Source organism: Lepeophtheirus salmonis, chromosome 13 (assembly GCF_016086655.4).
Source record: "Lepeophtheirus salmonis chromosome 13, UVic_Lsal_1.4, whole genome shotgun sequence".
NCBI lineage: Eukaryota > Metazoa > Arthropoda > Copepoda > Siphonostomatoida > Caligidae > Lepeophtheirus > Lepeophtheirus salmonis.
Window position 1 is genome coordinate 3,708,131 of NC_052143.2, and position 12,993 is coordinate 3,721,123.

At 33.0% G+C, this 12,993-nt stretch overlaps 1 protein-coding gene across 1 annotated transcript in view; it reads left to right on the top strand.

Annotated features, from left to right (window-relative positions):
• Positions 1-12,993, top strand: part of LOC121128684 (zwei Ig domain protein zig-8) — a 303,711-nt gene that overhangs the window by 119,357 nt on the left and 171,361 nt on the right. The window lies entirely within an intron of this gene.

The following is a 12,993-nucleotide window of genomic DNA, read 5'->3' on the forward strand; positions in this document are numbered from 1 at the left end:
GACGATTTCTTTATTTGCCGTTAAAATACGTTCAAGTATTAAAAATGTATTATTAATGAAATTCGATGTCGTTTGAATGACCACCTCGTGCACGTTTTACGAAGTCCAACCGTTGAACCAAATTTTTGACTACCTTTCCGCATAAATTGGCTGAAACTGCAGCAATTTCGCGTTGGATATTTGTTCTGAGCTCTTCTAACGTCGACGGATTATTGGTGTAGACCAAGGCTTTCACGTTACCCCAAAGAAAATAGTCTAAAGGCGTTAAATCGCTCGAGCAAGGCGGTCAATTGACTGGTCCATTTCTGAAGATAAGACGCTAACCAAACTTACTATTCAATAAATCGATTGTTACATTTGCTGTGTGGGAAGTAAAAAAATCGGTTACCATGCCGCACTAACAATTTTCATTCACAGTAACGTGGCGATTTTCATCGTCGACGAAAAAGTACGACCCAATGACACCGCCACCATGCAATCCACACCAAACAGTATTTTTTTGGAGATGTAATGGCGCCTCATGAATCATGTGGGGGATTTTCCGGCCCAATAGCGCATATGTTGCTTGTTAACAAAGCCATTGAGCCAAAGATGTGCCTCATTGCTGAAGATGATTTTACGTTGAAAATCAGGATCATTTTCGAATTTTCCTTTAGCCCATTTTACAAAGTCCCAACCTTTGAAGTGGTTAAGCGGCTTCAGTTCTTGTCTCAACTTGATCTTATACGGGTGTATGCCAAGATTTTTTCGTAAAATTCGCCATAACGATGTCACAGTGATGCTCAACGATTGAGAACGGCGCGTAACAGACAAATTTGGGTCATCTTGAATTGATGCTCTTGCAGCAACAATATTTTTTACACTTGTGCATTTCTTTGTCTCACTGGCACAGGAACATTCTGTAGCGTGTATGTGGACTCAAATTTTTTCACGAAACGTTAAAATGTTGATTTTGCAGGTCGATTACGTTGACCATAAATTGGCCATTAACACTCTTAAAGTTTGGATCAAAGACTCACCACTTTTGTCATATATTTTAATAATTTGCAAGCGTTGCTCGAGTGTGTACTGCTCCATGATAAAACTACAATTATTTCTGAGCACAGCTGTCAAAGAAACAATAACAAATATGACGTCGTTTTCGAAACCTATCAACGTAAAATGTAAGCGTCCCTATTAAAAAACCCTTTAGTTGGAGTTCAAGATATTGTTATGTTACTCTTTCGATTTTTTAGTATAGAAGTTTTATACATTGTCCATATTTTGAGAAACATTTCAAAAATCCATTTGAGAAAATTGAAAAGATTTTAATAATAAAAATCTCTTTTCTGAATCAAAATGGATTTGAAATATATATTAAATTTATAAGCAAGAAATGCCTATATTAAGAAATATTTGAAGTCTTATAAAGCTACAATAAATGTAAGCTGAGTAAAAACATCAAAGATTTTTGTTCCCCCCCCCCCCTCTTTACTCTTCTTGTTGCAACTTTTTTTCACTTCAAAGTCCTAGTATGGATACATATATAATAATATTAGGTATTTCCCAATAGACACATAAAATTCTATTATACAATATCTCAAGGGACATTAAATAAATGTGTAGTTTATATAATTTGCAATGTTATACTTAAAAATGTTGTCTCTTCCTAATTAATAAATAATTCTCCTTTCATTTTGAATAAACTTCCTATCAGCAATGGGATCAAGTACATTTAAATTTACTACAGTCAAACACAAGTATCAGGCTAATTTTTGGACGTATGTAAGTTATTTACAAATACATGCACTGAAAATTTTAAACTGTCTTTTTTAAAATACTTTTACGAATTTTACAAGAGGATGGCCATTGGATGACAAATTTCAAAAACATAAATTATTTTAAACAAATTTTATCTGGTTCTGAGAATATTTTTTTATCATCAAGATTGGAAGACGAAGACATACTGTACCTTTATATGGGTCAAAACCCGTAGGAAGACAATCCCCTTTTTTTGTCAGGGTGGAATACATTTTTACCTCATATTAATTGGATATTTTAATAAAAGAATGTGGTTCCTACTTGACAACTTAGTCTTACTAATTTTTTTTTTAGAAAACAATACTTTAGTTCTAAGAATTCCGGAACAAGCATAGAATCATCCTAATAAGGAAGTGTGAACGCTTTTGTTATTGTTTAAAGCTATTTTATGTCTTGTTAATTATTATTTTTTTTTTGTAATATTTAGATATTTAATCTAAAACTGGCTGAAACATTGAGATGAATTATAAGGAGAAAAGGAAAAGAAGAAGAATTACATGCACTGTAGTTAAGTGTATGTTAAAAGAAAGAATATATTTAATTACTGTTTTTTCTCTATCCCTTTTATAAGTTGGTCTACTTTTCTAAGAATTAAATTACTGGAAGATAGAGAAGAACTTTCTTGCATTGAAAATAATATATTTGGTTAAAATGAGGATACAGATATAATCATCTCAGCTGATATTATATTTTGCTATAATGTCAGCATGCACAGTAGTAATTGTACATTTCTTAAACGACCAAAAGTGTCAAAAAGTAGTTTAAAAGAACTCCAAAGACTAAAAAAGTTTTACCATGAACAAAGGGTTACGAGTTTTGAAACTTCTTTTTAATAATTCGCAAGTTTTGATTGGCCTTTTTATAATGTAATGCTTCTTATTTCTCATATCAAGACAGATGAAAATTACTTAGTCTAAAAATATAAATTTATATTACTTGTTTTGATATAATTTTATTAAAATGTGTAATTCAGTAATTTTCAAACCACAAACTAAAACTAAACAATACAGTCACAAAAATTTGATAAACATACAAAAATCATTATAAAATAGTTTTTGAATCAAATAACGTCATTATAAATATATCAAATCCTTCAGAATATTCAAAGTGTCATTTATTAGCAACAGGGAATTAGACACAAATATTTTTCTACGTGTACTCTGTGAAATGAATACACAAATAAAAATATGGAAAATGATAATAAGTAATAGATTATGGTTTAAAAATTACTGAAATAGCTGTTCAAAAAAGAAAAATATTTATGCATTTTTAAATCCTTTTAATCATGTTATCTGGAATTGAAAACCAATACAAAGATGAAACATTGTTAAATATATACAAGTATATATATATATATAGACTTAGGACTTTTCATCTCTTGTGATCTGAGATTCAAGAAGCATTAAATTATAGAAAAGGCCAATCAAAACTTGGGAGTATTAAAACAATTTTCAAAATTTGTAGCCCTTTGTTAATGGTAAAACTTGATAGACATTATGTCATCCCAATCTCAATGTACAGATCTGGAATCCAAATTTATAAGACTTGGCCTCATCATTCAGCACCAGCGACGTACTATTCAGAATAATGTTAGGCTCCAACGAGTTAAAAACTAAAAGATAAACCTATATCTCCCACACTGGATACAAATTAAAGACTACTTCTTTTACGAAACGGGACTCTAAATCACAACACCATATACGTCCCAAACCATTTTCAAGCATAGTTTTTATGATAAATCGGCTATTATTGTGAATTCTATAACTCTATGCCCTCGCTAGAGAAGTGATGTTGACCTCCAGCTATTTTTAATTAATTAATTTATTAAATGCCTATTCATATACAGGGTGCGTGGACAAAATCTACAGAATTTAAAAAATGACATTACTCCATCAGATGATGTCTGATCCGTCTGTTTTTGGTGTTAAAATTTTTACCTATGACATAGGTTTCAGTTATTATTTACCACTTTTAAGAAAAGACATTATGTTCTATGAGAAAGATCGTAGATGCGCTGCTATTCAGATTATGCTTAATGATCACATGAAATTAAGCAATGCTGACATCGCTGGCCTCCCGTCTATGCAAGTTAGAAGGGTCAGAAGTTTCAAGAAGCAGCTGGAGGAGTCATTGGACCCGATGGACGGTGTTGACAGGAAGAGGAAGGAGGAGAAGAGCACCAGGATTGTCCGTGACGTCACCTTCATCAACAAGGTCAGGGACATCATCGACGAGGATCCCATGCGTTCCGTGAGAGCCATGGCGAGGCACCTTGGCGTGGCTGAGTGGACTTTGAGGGCGTGTGTGAAGAGGACTTAAGGTGCAAGTCCTACAGGCGTCAGCCCAACTTCTGACTGAAAAGACTCCAGGGTTGCAGCTGCTCAAAATCTACAGGCTGCTCAAAAGCTACAGGCTGCTGAATATCTTGAAGAACCCAAAGTGGCCGGATTGCCGTGAACAACAGAGACGTCCCGGGGGTCATGAAGACCAAGTTTCCGCCCACTGTCATGGTCTTTGGAGTTGTTTCAAGTGAGGGTCATGTCATGCCGCCCCTCATCCTCGAGATACGCCTCAGGGTGAACACGGACATATACCTGCAGGTCCTGGAGGACGTTGTGTGGCCCTGGATCAAGTCTGTTGTTAGCGACAGGCCGTGGATGTGGCAGCAGGCCTCGGCTCCGGCCCACAAAGCTAAGCGGACGCAAGAATGGCTGAAAAGCGATGATTTTGCGTTCGCACATTTTTCTTCTTGGCCTCCCTCATCATCGGATTGGAACCCGTTAGACTACTTTGTGTGGTCCTACGTGGAGAACATGACCAACCGCTGCTCCCATAACATCAAATAGTCTCTCATCACCTGCATCAAGTAGGAATTAAGTGAGATAGAAGCAGCGCAGATCAAAAATGCCTATTCTCGGTTTCGTAGCCGCATTTAGCGGGGTTTTGATCACAAACGGGAGCAACATTGAATAGATAGCTTCTCTATATCCTAATAAAAATATTCGTTTTTATTTTATAAATAAATATTATAAAATAAGCTTGTAGTTTTTTTTTTTTTTGAAGCGGTAGATTTTGTACACGCACCATGTATATTTATATTTATTTTAACTTTTATGATTATTTTATTTTGTTAATTTTTCTTTGCACAAGTACCTATTTTTTTAAATTTTAGTATTCTTATCTTAACTAAATTACTTTTACCAAGAATGTTATATTTTCTAATTACTAACTATAAGTCGATCTTTATGGCCTTTGATAATCGCTATTCTTTGAAAAAATAATAAATAAAATATATCTATGAAGGAACATGCCACGTAGACTTACTAAGATAAACTTAATGTAATTCATAAAAGTTTTCAAATCGCAAATAAAAATGATTTCAACCCGTATTGTCTGAAAAGTCCTTTAATACTTCCCAAATAGTCTGTGTCAATTACGATCCATCATTTTCCGTGTAAAATATTTAAAAAAAGAATTAAATAGGTTGCATGTGAATAAATTAATAAGGTAAAACGATATATGGATTGAATAAAACCATATTATTTTGAGATGCAGATTCTTATCACTGAGAGTCGTCCTTGTATGAAGTAAGAATATCTCCAACTTCGAAAGCCGGTTTCAAGCGGTCGATTGACACAAATTTGGTTCGATGTCTCATGTCCAGAATAAAGGTTCTGTCCAACTTAGACAAAACTTTAAATGCCCCATTTATGAAGGAGCAAGGACTGATTTAATCGGCTTATTTCTGACCAACACATAATTCGACTTCTTAAAAGCTTCCAACATGACCCTTAGTTCGCTGGAGGCTCGGAGATAACTTTTTGTGGAGCATGTTTCATCAAAAAGTTGCTCCTGAAAGAGCTGGAATGGTAGAACTAATGTCCAACATCACTATTGGAAGAACATCTACCCCAGATTAACCTTCGTGGTTCATTGTTGAAGCAAAATAAGTCTTCAAAGCCCTATGACACCTCTCAATAATGCAGTTGGACTCAGATTGATACGAGGTGGTGAATAGACAACTCAAACCGAGGAGTTGGCCTAAGCTTGTCCATGAGGAACCAGATAATTGAATTCCCGATCTGAGTGTATGGTCCGAGGGAATTCGAATCTCAATACCTATCCTACGAAATGCCTCTCCTGTGACCTGCAATCATGTGTCCACCACAAAATTGGACTTCTGAAGAATTTTGAAGTGAAACTTTGCTATGAATACACAGTATCTCAATTTCGTCGAAGTGCAAGATAGATAAGAGACTCCGGAGTATGTACCAACGGCATGTAGTCAGTAAATATTCTGAATTGAACCCCCTTAAGGACCAACGAAAGTGGAATAACACTTTTAAACAGCCAGGAGTTCCCTATCTAACGCAAAATCATTCTGCTGTGCTGGGCTAAAGGATTAGGCAACCCACGCACCACCGCCCCACTGCTCGGGCAATGCACCTATACTTTTGAATGAGGCGTCGCTTGTAAGGCCTAGAGGCATACTTTCGACACATAAAGCTTACAGGTTCTTCTCCAACAGAGCAATCTTTATTTTCTGAAAAGCCTCATCAATATCAGCTGCTCATTAAAATTTTGCATGCTTTTGTAACAACAAATGCAGCTTGCCTCTGTATGTGCAATATTGGGGAAACAATCTAGAATAGTACTGCACCATCCCTAGAGAATCCTGGAGTTCCTTACAAGACTTAGGAAGAGGTAAATCGGCTATCGCTTTTATACTATCATTTAAAAGGGAAGGTACCTTGATGGCACTCTATTTCCAAGGAAATTAAATGTGCGTTTCCCCCATTCACAGTTCTCCTCAGAAAGACGAAGTCCGGTCTCCTACAGATTTGGCAACACTTTGAACAGTAGCTGCCAATGTTCCTCGAGTGACTCGAAACCCACAAGAATGTCATCGAGGTGACAAACACAACTAGAATGCCACAAAAGAGTAAGTTCATAAGTGCTGGAATGGCTGGTCCCCTTTGTTCAATCTGAATGGGATCTAAAGGTACTCGAAGAGTCCCACTGAGTTACAGTGGCGTCTTGTGCCCGTCCTTAGGTTCCAAAGAGATTTTTATGCCTTATAATGGTCTAGCTTCGAGAATAAACGCTAGCCTTCCAAGCTTTGTGAGAAATCCCTCAGAGGGGATCTGTTGAGTTCAGACATACTATTGAGATAGCTGTAGTCTTCACACAAACGGAATCCACCATAGGTTTTTCCCATACATGTTTAGTGAAGAGAAGGATGGCGAAGAAGGAAAAATTACTCCAGACTTGAGTAATTCAGCTTTCCCCCTATAAAGAACGGTGAGGTTAGGCCCACTGAGTTTTCTAGCCGTAGTGAAACAAGGAAGGCCAGAAATGACGATATTGTGTGTTACAAAGTGTTTTAGAGGTACGTGTGCAGTGACGTCAGAAAACAGAAAAGGAAAATTTTAATCAACCTTTCCCAAAAAGAAAGTGAAAAGATGGGAGACTGATAAATTTTTCACATTCCAATATTGGGAACGATCGTTTATTTTGAATCAATGCAAAGGCTTTTCTCTCGTAGGAAGCCGTTAATCAAAATGGGATCTCCCTGTTCATCAACGTAAAAGGTTTAAAAATATTTATTCACCTCCAAAAATATTTCCATTTAAGAAATTCTCACTGGAATGATTTTCAGTCATCCGAACTCAACGTGAGAGGGTTGACTTTATTTTTTATATATATGAGGGGCTAATTTAATTGGTATAATAGACACTTGTACGCCTGAGTCAATTAGAAAGTTAATGTTCTCGTTGTGCTCCTTAATTAAAAGTAAATTGATATTTGATTTGAATACATCAGCTCTAAATAGCTGAGGACATCTTGGTTTTAAAAAAAAAGAATGAAAAGACTAGTGGGATCCTACACACGTTCTTTCTTTGACTCTATACTTCATATACCGTCTAAAAATTCTTTTTTCTCTATTTAGTGCTTTACTTTTTTGTTTCATCGTTGAAACCTATGTTGCTCCTTACTGATTTAAATCTGGAGATGGAGGAAGCGAAGTAGGCTTGGTCAGACTGGCCACAGAATTTGAATTAGATGGATCCTTAAGACCGTTGCAATATTCGTCTAAGTCTTCCAAATCCAGCTTTACCATCGTCCAGGCCATAGACCAGTGAAAGATTGGAACAGATCTAACCAGAATCTCCTTACCCAGAGTAACTAAAAGGTTAAGAGCAAATGATGGGTCCAATAGGCGATTAAAGGTCACAAGAACTTTTTAGAACGGCATTGATTCCTCCATGGGAAGATCAAGGGCTCTTCTTACACGTTCTTGAGGTGAGATACCTCATTATTTCAGGACTTTCAGTTTTAAATTTTTATACAAACAAGTCAAATTCATTGGAGGTACATCCCTTAGAAAATGTGAAAGCAGCACAGATATGATAATGTTTAAAATTTGAAAATGAACTCTGCCCTCAAGAACTAGGTCTCTAAATATTCTTTGTCGAGCCTGGGGAGTCGTATGTCGATTTATCATAAGGTGTGCGCTTTGCTCACAAGAGGGTATTGCTTGGAAATTGTGTGGGAATTACACTTAGGGAGAATGTACCTTGAACGAGTAGAAGGCATTATGTAGTAAAAATCAGGGTCACTCATTAAGGAACACGCCACGCAGAATTACTAAAATAAACTGAATGTATTTAATCAAATTTCTCAATTAACATATCAAAGGGATCTCAACCTGTCTTGCCTACAATGTCCTATATCTATATATTTAGTTTATTATGTATAACTATATATTTACTTAAAACAAATAAACAAACTAAAAGATTTTTAAAATTATTAAAAAAGTTAGTAGGCATCTACTAGATTTTTCCTTATATTTATATTTTTGTGAGAAAACTTTTTTTTTGTTTAAAAATATAAATAAGTAAATTCATTTATCAATAAATCGGTTTTTTATTATTTCTTTCTCTTATATTATTAGACTTTTCTTCATACTCTCGACATATGCATTGGAAGCTTCAAAATTTGAAACCTAAAGTCACAACAATAATGAAATATATGTAATAAAAATTTTAATTATTTTGATACAAAAACTTACTTATAATATGAAAAACTGACATTATCAGACATTTAATTAATTTATTTCGAAAATTATTCCTTGTTGTTTATTTTAATCAGATATTTTTTGAGCTTTTAATGAAATTTTAATTATTTTTTGGGAAAATAGTATTACATATTTAGTATAAAAAGTTTATATGCAATGTTGTATATCAAATTATATATTAACCATATTTAAAGAAGGAATTAAATTTGATCGTTATTATTCTTTATTAAAAATAAAAATACATTCATTCTAATTTTAGCAAATAGATTTTTTTCTCATATTATTAATAATTGTGTTTCATGTGAAATTGGTGAAGATTTAAATTAGGGGATGGTAAAATGTGTATATTGAAGCAGTACAAAAAGGTGAAAAGCGAAACAATAACGTTTCAATCATGATTTTTTGGTTATTGTAAAGCTTTTAAACTTTACATGAAAAACGTGGAAAGCCTCTTGAAGACTACGTTCTACCTAGCCAGTCGTTCAACCAAGTTGAAGTAATATTATTTGTATTTACTAAAAATGCATAAATCATTGTTAAAATATGTAAAACTTTAGTAGTATGTAGAATTGTCTAAAAAAAAAGGTATTCCCGTAAAGCGTAGATCATTCCAAAATCTTGTTAGTAGCTGCCCTGTACTATAAATGTAGTTATCGAAAACAAACGTACTGCCTATTTGTGGGCGGAGATTTTGGGGAAACCACTTTTCTGAACACTATTTTTCTAAACAGACACTTTACCGAGAGACCACATTGACATACAGACAGTTATTCGCAAAAAAATATATATATTTGATGATGACTCATGATGTAGTACTCTGTGGTTATTACTTCATTGTTGATAATCCAATTTAAAAAGATAAAATTATTTCTAAAATTTGCAATTATTAGGATTATATTATGGATGTATTCCAGACTTTCTCTTTTCTTTAAACATCTTTTTTCTATAAAGGGTATTTCTGATAAGATAGTTGTCATGCTTTTTGTTGCATCACTTCAAATAGCAGTTTGAGCCAAATGTAAAAGCATCTTAATAATGAAGTGAATGTATAATTGAGTAAAGAACAATTAATTGTTACAAAAAGGGTTCATAATTTGGCAATTTATCATTTAAAATAGGAATTTTATGAGTGGGATGGGAATCATAGTTCTATAGAATTACATCAAATTTGTCAATGTCTACGTTCGGCAAAGTGGTCAATCAATAATGAAGTCATTTTGCGAAATTTCTGGTCGATAAAGTGTCTTAGAACCCTACCAATGGGCTCCTCTATTTTACATTCAAAAATCAAGAGGCTACATGATGTTTCTAATAGCTAACATATTAGATATTTTACCAAATCAAGGAAACGACCTCTTAACACATCAAAAATCGCTCTTGTTCGACAACTATACATATTTATAAGTCCAGTCCCTTTTGTCCAACGAAACATATCTTCCTACATTACTATTATACCATTTTTTTAACGTAGTATATCGACATTTTTTATATGTAAAACACTCTGGATACAAAATAAGACGCCTACTAACTTGGAGTGCGGGAATGGAAATTCGGCAATCATTTACAATCAAATGTCATTTTCTCGACTTGCACGTAAGCTAGAGAGCTCAGGGTTTTTTTTTTTTTTTTTTGTAAATATAATTACTGCTTTAATATAAAGAAGTATGAATTAATTTAAATCACTTAACTTTCATTAATTATTGAATATGTAAGTGTATTAATGTATTTGGAGAAAAAATTATTAATAAAATTCATTAAACAATAGAAATACAACTTATAATAATCATTTCTATAAAATATGTATTTTGTTTCCTCACGAAGAGATGAACGAAATTGCTGAACAAAAATATTTCATACAGAAGAAAAAGAAGTATGTACACCTACCTATGCTTCTTAAATATAATTAAATAACTGTTAATTAATGAGTAGAGGCTCTGGTGCATCTAGTATATGAAATACCTTTTTGTATTAAATGAACCTTTTACCAAAAGGGATTATTCTCATTTACTTTTTTTCTTTATATTGTATGTTGGATTTATTCCAATATTGGAAATGAATTAAAAGTAATTAATCACTTTACATACATACATACTATGGATGATATATACTTTTTATATAAAAAATTTCTTATGTTTATTGGTACAATGAGTATCACCACTAGTAGACCGATAAATTATATCATTGAGAGTTGCTGCTTTTGATGAACTATTAATTGCCTTGATGTGAATACTGTAAATTTTTTCCTAGTTTTGAAAAATATTTCATGTTAATGTGTGAGGAATCTAACGAATACCATTTGTATCAACATTTTTAGATACATTTGTGGATAATAGTTTAGACTTAGGAGTTTATATATCTCGTGAAATGAGATTCAAGAAGAATACACCACGTTATACAGAAGGCAAACCGAAAAATTTACAAAATTATTTAAAATAAAATAAAACATATATTAAAAGAAGACATAAAAAGATGCAACAAGGGGAGACAAACCCCAATATATTATAAATTCCTTTCCCTTGGAACAATTTTATAAATTTATCTCACTCAGCCTGTGTAAATTAATCTATCTCCCCCACCCTTGATCGTAAATAAAGACTACTTCTTCCCCGAAACGAGACTATCTGATCACAACACCATCTACCTTTTAACCCAAATATAAATATTTCTAAGTAGAGTTTTAATTATAGAGAGGCTAGTCTTTGTAATTCTATACATCTATGCTTTAGTCAGGAAAATGAGACTGACCTCAAGAGATCTATAATTAATTATTTTTTCTGTGACATATTTATATATATACTATTTACATTTTGTGGTGTTTTGTTCCTCGCACTTAACATTATTTTTAAAATTTAAGTCTTACCTGTATTACTTTCACTGAGAATTATAATTTTTATGTTGCATAATACTTTTTATATGTCGACCGTTATAGGGTCATACTATTGCCGTCGGTCGAAAAAAAATATATCTACACCATTTATTTCTGTTATTAACATAATTTCCAATCAGGAAAAGGGCAGTGACAAACGAAGAATGACACATACTCCTGTTGCAGTATAGATAACAAATTGCTTGAGTCAATATTCTGTTGTTTTCTCAAGAGACTTAAGACAAAAATAAAAAAAATATTATTGGGATTTACAAAAACAATGTTAATGCAAAACTTTTGAGTGTTTTTCAGTAGGGAAGCTTCAAACTTTTGGGTTGTGTTTTTCACATTTAGAGTAGTTTAAGTATCCTTATCAAATTTTTAATCTCTGTTTGAAATATAGTTTTTTAACCTTTTGGCTGGAAAATAACTTTTTCAGCCACAGTTGGAGAATCAGTTAAAGTTTATAGTTCCCAAAGATCAATTGGATCACTTAGAAAATACTATATACGGTACTTAAAATATTATTTGAATATGGATATATAAATGTGAGTCAAATATGGGATGAAACTATCGAATGGATAGTATTGGACAGCACTGGCTACATTCAATTCCTTCTAGAAAAGGAGTAGGAAGCATGGATATGCATATCGTGATTGGAATTGTCTAAATCTATACACCAAGTGGCGAAACAGAGACTATAAATTGATACTCTTAAAAATTATTTATCTTTGCAACATTGTTTTCCCACCAAATGCATTGACAACTACTCTATAAATAACTTCACAACCTCTATGATTTCGCCCTTTAACTGAATAAGCAAGCTAAGATATGCTAAGGAAAGAAAAAATTGTATACTTCAGGAGGGAAAATGATACATTATATCACCTCTGTTATTATTAAAAAGGAATCTACTGAAGTTAACAGGGACATTTATAAATATGAAGTTGTCTTTATTCTTTAAAGATGTTTATTTTTCTAATTTATTTTCTATTTTCCTTATAGATTTATTTATTGGTCTCTCTTTGGGTGTTTTTTTTATTATTAGGCGATATCTATTTGGGCTAGTTTAAAACATTTGAAAAGTTTAATTTACTTATTTAGAAATAAGCAAATTATAAAGAAAAAGTTATAAAGAGATCCCTGGGACCCATTGAAGGTTCCATACTGATAATTTATCGCCATTGTCCGTGAATGGAAATAATTAAAATTTAAAATGAAACAACAGGAAGAACTACAATAGCATTTC